Here is an 8002-nt window from a genome sequence, read left to right on the forward strand (position 1 = left end):
TCTCCTCAAGAAGTGATGTGAATTTTTTCACATTTTTGAAGAATCATCCGAAGACAGGTAGATAGATATAACTTAGCTGCACTACATCATATACTAACATTTTTTTTTCTATTACTTCTCTACTAGTTATGTTATTGTGCTGTAAAAAGAAACTACCAAAGTTATCATTGTTGTATTGGTTATGGACTTCACATTTTGCGTGTTCCATTTTTGGAGCACCAGGCAAAACCCCTACCAGTAGGACTAATAATATATTTTTCCCTTTACAGTTGAAGATCTCTCTGAAAATGCCTCAAGCTCTATCTGTACATGAAATAACTGACCTGAAACCATATTTTCTAATTTGCATGTTGCTGACAATTTCAATTTGGATCCAATAGACAAGTTTTCCAAGTTGCGACCTCTCATAAACAAACTCAATGATAGATGCATGAAATTTGTTCCAAATGAAACATATTTCAGCTTTGATGAATCCATGGTTCATTATTTCAGTCATCATGGGTGTCAACAATTTATTCGCGGAAAGCCCATTCAGTTTGGCTTCAAGTTTTGGTGTGGTACCACTCATCTGGGCTACATTTGCTGGTTTCAGCCATATCGGGCGTTATACCCAGATAATAAACATGAGGAATATGGTGTCAGTGCATCACTTGTCCTGCAGTTTAGTGAGGCACTTGTACAGGCACATCCTGGACAATACGATTTTGTATTTGATAACTTTTTCACCAGCATTGCACTTCTGGATAAACTCAGTTCAATGGGACATCAGGCAACAGGTACAGTGAGAAAGGATCGCATTGACAAAGCACCATTGGAATCAGATGTAGTGCTAAAGAAAAAAGAAAGAGGCACATTCGATTATTGAATTAATGACAAAGGCAATATTGTATGCAGATGGCATGATAACAGTGTTGTCACTGTTGCCTCATCTGGAGCTGGCATCGATCCCCAGTGTCTTGTCAATCGTTATTCCCAGAAAGCCAAACATGATCAAAGTCTATAACCATTTCATGGGAGGCATAGACAGAGCTGATGAAAACATTGATAAGTATCGAGCATCAATCCGTGGAAAGAAATGGTATTCAAGTCCTCTGTTGTTCTGTTTCGAATTGGCCTTACAAAATGCATGGCAACTGCATAAAACATATGATAAGAAGCCAATGGATCTTCTGGAGTTTCGCCGACGTATCGCATGCCATTATTTGGAGACCCACGGTAATCCTGCAGACCCTGGCCGAACAGGAAGACCTTCTCAGAAGCGCAACATTGATTCACGTTATGATGGCCTGAATCATGTGATAGTCAAACAGGGAAAGCAAACATGGTGTGCTCAATGTCATAAGAACACCACATTTTGATGTGAAAAATGTGATGTTGCCATACATGTCAAATGCTCTGCTGGATATCACACTGAATAGCAGGTATTTACCATCTCCTGAGATAAGAAACATAATTTTATATGTTATGTATAAAGTAAGAAGTGGATTTGCCTAGTGTTCCAATTTTGGAACGCCACATAACTCAACAATGGAATGTAATAAAAATTTTTTCTCTTCAAATTCTTGTTCCTTATATTTTTCTATGCAACATGTGTGAATTTCATGCACAAACTCAAAAATTTCAACCTTCGGCATAAATGGGTTAATGACCTCAGCATATTCAGCATTAACTTTTGCAGTACACCAACTATTAGAATCTAATTTGTAATGTAGTATTAAAATGCATTGCATTTTTCATTCCAACAGATAGCCGATCACAAACCTCAACACTGCTTTTATGAATAACATACCAAATGGCATATATGAGAGATATAGCAACTGGACAGACAACAACAACAATATTTATTTATATAGCACATTTTCATACAAATGATGTGGCTCAAAGTGCTTTACAGGATGAAGAAAGAGAAAAAAGACAAAGTATAAAAAATAAAATTAGGCAATACTAATTAACATAAAAAAAGTAAGGTCCGATGGCCAGGGAGGACAGAAAACCAAACAAAAATAAAACCCCAGATGCTCTGAGGCCACAAGAACACCCAGCCCCCTCTAGGCATTCTACCTAACATAAATGATCTCAATCAGTCCTCATGGTGTTCAGGCTTCACATGGAAGAAGTTGATGATGATGGTCATGTGGACTTCTGGCCTTCAATCCGTCAATGTATGGACAGCAAGGTGCTTTGATCAGGTGGTGGTAGTGGTACAGATCGCCACCACAGAAAACCGGAAAAAGAACAGCAGAGAAATCAGGGGTTAATACGAATTTTGGAGCCACCATGAATAATAATGATAATTAATTGAATATACAGAGCATCAGTATTAAACTAAGATTAAGCTATGAGAAAGCCATGTTAAAATAATGAGTTTTTAGCATTTTTTTAAGTGCTCCACCGTATTAGCCTGGCAAATTTCTATTGATAAACTATTCCAGATTTTAAGTGCATAACAGCAGAAGGCCGCCTCACCACTTCTTTTAAGTTTAGCTCTTGGAATTATAAGTAGACACTCATTTGAAGATCTAAGGTTACAATTTGGAGTGTAAGGTGTAAGACATTCTGAAATATAAGATGGAGCGAGATTATTTAAGGCTTTGTAAACCATAAGCAGTATTCTAAAGTCAATTCTAAATGACACAGGTAACCAGTGTAGTGACATCAAAACTGGAGACATGTGCTCGGATTTTCTTTTCCTAGTTAAGATTCTAGCAGCTGCATTCTGCACTCGTTGCAATCGATTGATGTCTTTTTTTGGTAGTCCTGAGAGGAGTGCATTGCAGTAATCTATCCATCCATCCATCCATTTTCCAACCCGCTGAATCCGAACACAGGGTCACGGGGGTCTGCTGGAGCCAATCCCAGCCAACACAGGGCACAAGGCAAGGACCAATCCCGGGCAGGGTGCCAACCCACCGCAGGACACACACAAACACACCCACACACCAAGCACACACTAGGGCCAATTTAGAATCGCCAATCCACCTAACCTGCATGTCTTTGGAATGTGGGAGGAAACCGGAGCGCCCGGAGGAAACCCACGCAGACACGGGGAGAACATGCAAACTCCACGCAGGGAGGACCCGGGAATCGAACCCAGGTCCCAAGATCTCCCAACTGCGAGGCAGCAGCGCTACCCACTGCGCCACCGTGCCACCCTGCAGTAATCTAGCCGACTGAAAACAAAAATGTGAACTAATTTCTCAGTATCTTGAAATATTATAAGGGATCTAACTTTTGCTATATTTCTTAAATGAAAAAATGCTGTCCTAGTAATCTGATTAATATGTGTTTTAAAATTTAGGTCAGAGTCAAAGGGCAGTAACTGTTGTGGTGAGTACCAACCTAGCAGCATCACCTGAAGCCTATTAAAGGAATACTTTACCCAGAAATTCATATGGTATGTACCCCATCTAATTTTAGTGATGTTCAAGAACAATTATAATCTCATGTTTTTATGCAGAAAACATTTACGATATAATATTACCCAATGGTGACCAATGCTGTAAAATGTCAAATAATGTGAAAAAAAATCCAAAAGAATCTCAGGTTACTCATGTTGCATAATCCATATGATAATGCATACTCCGTTATTAAGTTTTATGCTTAAAACATGCAAAATGCATGCATTTTAGTGCGCTTTTGATTTGAAGACCAATGACTAATGAATGAAGGGCTTTCAGATTTTCAAATCAAAAGCACAGTATTAGGGGAATGCTTTTCCTGGATTAAGAATATTTTAGCAAAAATGAATGAGCTTTGCAGGTTTTGAGCATATGACTGGATAACAGACGTGGATTATGCAACACAAATAATGTGATTTTTTTTTTTCTTTTTACCTAGGGCATTTTCCACATCATTTGTCGTTGTGCACTGTTCACCAATGAGTTCCGTCATATCATAGCCTTTGTTTTTCTTGTTCTGCATGAAAACATGAGGTTAGATCTTCTTCTCAGCAATCACTACAATCTACATAGAGTAAGAAACATATACAAAATGTTTTTTACAGTATTCCTTTGTAGAAGAAGCTATCGGATTGGCTATAACTTAATGTGCTAGAGTTTTCATCATTTCTAAACTCTGTCATGGTATAGACACTCTTAAAAAAAATAAAAATAAACTGAAACCAAAGATGTCAGCACACAATTAAAGTATAATATCCTAAATACAGATGAAAATATGGAATGAACCAATAAAAAATAAAAACAAACAAAGCTTACAAAAACAGACTTCCTAAAGCTGAAGGAGAAGGTCATGAAGATGCTGCCACACAATTTGAATGGATCAGAAAGGTTGAGAGCCTATACACTGCAGTGAAGCCGAGCCATCATAAGGCCATGCCTACAAACAGCGACTTGCACAAATGCCCATGAGCCAAGCAGCAGGGAACTGTCAACTACCAATAGTGATGTCAGAGAAATGAGACAAGAAAAATAATTTACAAAGGAGCAGAAAATCGACAGGCAAAAATGTAACAAAAACTGCTTGACAATATTTAGATGAATACTGTATATAATTTGTGTCCAATGAGATGGTCTGCTGTTATTAATGAACACCTTTTGATGTTATTCTGTTATATTTTTCCAAGCCAAATCACTTTTTCCTTTGGTCTCAGTTAATTATTATGTACATTTTCTACAGTTACTCTGTTTTTGTTAAAGTTGTTATAGTTTGTAGTTTTACTTTACATTCTCCCATGACATGTTTCTGTTTGTTCATGATTGCCACCATTTGGATTTACCTTTGCTATGACGTGAAAGCTGGATGCCAGGGGTGTGACTCGAAAATCACATTATATGATGTAATCAACACAATAGTTAAGTCAGTGTCACACTTTGGGCAGCATCCAAGATTGATTTACAGTATATATCATCTACAAACAGCTTCTTGAACACTTCAGCTTTAGGATTTTGCAAGTTTATTTTGACTGCAAATTTGTTGTACATTTTGGGATTTGTTTTGGGATTTCTCAGTTTTGTCCATCAGTATTTTGATATTGCTCTCTATATCTTTCCATTTTTATGTCAGTAAGCTGACAAATAATTTTTGTGAGCACCAGGAGACAGATGTGACACAGAAAAAGGTCAAAATCGGGAGTTATAAAGACAGGATCTTCAAGCTAATTTAAGTGAAAATTGAAGTGAAAATTGTAGCAAAAAATCGTATTGAAAAAGACAATAAGAAAAATATAAATATCACAAAAAAATCAAACAACAAACATTTTTTAAACAAAGGAAGTAGAAAAGGGTTTTGAATCTTCAACTTGACTGAGGAAGTGACTTTCAGCCAACCTTTTAACTTGTTGCCCTGATCACACTCCTTTAAATGTGAGGCACTGTCTTCAGGGATTTGTATTCTTTACTAATCTCTAATTTCTTTTCCAGATCTTCTATGATGCCATTTACCCCAGCACCCATGGCACCATGCAGCCACCTGTGATGCTCAAATAAAGACAGGTGTCCCAGAGGTCCATGATATCCACTGGATCAAATCCACTCACACGAATACTGGAAACAATGAGGAATGATTTAAGCACATTTATGTTAGCCAGAATACCCAGTTGAGGCCGAGTGGTCTTTTGACCATAGAACCCTTGCAGGTTTTTTTTACTCTGATTTAACTGGAGAATTTTTTTATTTGTTTTTTCTGTCCTCCCAGTCATCTTATCATCATCATACTAATCTGAAAAGGCTTGCAATATGATATTGCATTTAAGGATGCTACTAATTATATATCCATTTTATATAAGCTTGTATGGATTTTTTCTTTGTTCATTATCATTCCTTATCTAATTTAATTTGATTTTCTTTCTTTTTGATATCTTGTAAAGCACTTTGAGGTACATACTTTGTATGGAAATGTGCTATAGAAATAAATGTTGTTGATGTTGTTCGAAAAACCGAACTGTCTCTGACTGACTGGCTCGAGCTATTATACAGGCGGGTGCTGTCGTGATCGCGGAGCCTCGTTGTCAAGACAGGGTCAGCAGCCCCAACTGTGCATTAGTAAGGAAGCTGTGAGCCAGTGGGTACAGACGTTCGTGAAAGAGATCCGGAAGATGTATTCTATGCAAAAGAGGATTATGATAGTGGAGGCTTATGTGTCTACCGGTTCTTTTAAGGTAATGCGGGACATTTTCGCACAGACTATTCCTGGCATAAACCTACCAGCAAAGAGCAGTATTCAAACTGCAAAAAGAATCGGGCCCCTTCCGTTCGTACACCTGCGGTCGTAGCAGATATTCAGGAACGAATGGCCAGAAGCCCTATGAAATTGACACATAAATCGGCACAACAAGCAAATGTTTCGCACAGGTCTTATCAACGTGTGTTGCATTCACTGCAAATGAAGCCATACAGAATGACTTGCGTCCAAAAACTGAAGGACGACGACAAGGAAAAACATGTATTTTATGGCACGTGGCTCCTTCAAACAATTTCAATTGGATTTTTGTATTGCATATCTTTCGTTTCGTGTACGGGCTAAGAAACGTACATTGACGTTGGAGTCGAAGATGGTTCGGTTTTTCATGCGCCACCCGGTAGTTCTGCTAAGTAATTGTACTGCATATCGGAGCAGTGTCACAGTGGGTGAAAGGTATGGGAGAGAGTTTGAACACTAGCATTATAGAACGGAATTTTAAAATATGAAAAAAAGACTACCTTTTTACATGTAGGAATAGTTATAAGTCACTCAACTGAGCACCAATCCCTGTCCCCAAACTCCTCTATCCCTTTCCTGTCCAGTACTGATTCAAAGAGAATCTAGGAACCCAAATCAAGCTTGCTCCTGTAACTTTCTACAAAATCATCTAAAAGCCAGAAGTCAGCTATAATAACAGAGAGTGATCACAGACACTTCCACATATTAATGCAATAAATCTGAGTATGTAGTAAAGCACATGGAGAAGAAGAAACACAGCCTTAATTTAATAATCTGTTAGTATAGGGAATACTGTGTAATTGCAAATTAGAAAATACATGTGTACATGTATTACATTATAAACATATTTCAGCAAATTCAGATGTTCAAAGTTAAGTCAATATTTAGCTATATTGTACACTCAGCCCTGGTCTGAGTGACAATTTGGGAATCCTTTCATTGCTATGGCAAATGTGTTTTTAGTTCAATTTAAATGCTGCTTTATTCAATATACCTTTCAATGCAAAACTAATTCAGATTTTTCAACATGTATATGTAACATAAGAAAGAGTACATGACTCCTTATTACATCAGATGTAACCTAGTGGTAGAAAGTTTTAAGCATTAAACCAAACATACTGCATACTGGAATGCTTGTCTTTGTATGTGCGGCTAGTAGAATTTGGCTACCAGCTCCCCAGAAACCTATTAAAAGTTCCTATAAAAAGAAATTGTGTTCTCAGTTACTTTTATGGGCTCCCAGCAGCTTACCTGAATCAAATCCCTTAGATAGGTGCAATTTATTACTCTTGTAAAAGAAATGCTTTTGTTTTGTTTTTTTTCCCTAGAATTTGTAAAAGGTCAGCAAAATACATAAATTATAATAAATTTTCACTTGAATTGTATGGATTTTACATTTTGTAAATACAGTAAAACATTTTGGTAATTATTAAACTTGATGAAATGAAGAAAAGGAGATGTATTTTTATTAACCAAAACACCTTATTAAAACAGTGTATTTGGAAGGCATACTTTGCTAGATGTGCATTTAGTTTATTTATTCTTCTCTCTTATACTTTCATAAAACTACAGTAGGTTTAATTCCTAGCCGGGTTAAACTGCAGTGTTTTTTAGAAGGTGTCTACTTGCCTCTTCTTCATGTATACTGGTTTCCTCATGAATGTTAGGCCCATCATGACTGAGAGATCCCAGACATGTATTTAAGTCTCCTACCTTGTGCCTGTTACCCTCTGGATAGATACCTGCTTTTCTCGACAGCCAAATGGATTCAGAAATGTGGTAACTGAATGACAAAGAAGTTCCAAACACCAACGTTTCACTTTTGCAGCAATAATATAAAAACATT

The 8002-nt window shown here is 37.2% G+C and overlaps 1 pseudogene; it reads left to right on the forward strand.

Annotated features, from left to right (window-relative positions):
* Positions 1–331: 331 nt before the first annotated feature.
* On the forward strand, positions 332–1607 carry LOC114651465 (piggyBac transposable element-derived protein 3-like; annotated as a pseudogene).
* Positions 1608–8002: the final 6395 nt, after the last annotated feature.

The sequence above is a fragment of the Erpetoichthys calabaricus genome, chromosome 4, assembly GCF_900747795.2.
Source record: "Erpetoichthys calabaricus chromosome 4, fErpCal1.3, whole genome shotgun sequence".
In the NCBI taxonomy this organism is placed as follows: Eukaryota; Metazoa; Chordata; class Cladistia; order Polypteriformes; family Polypteridae; genus Erpetoichthys; species Erpetoichthys calabaricus.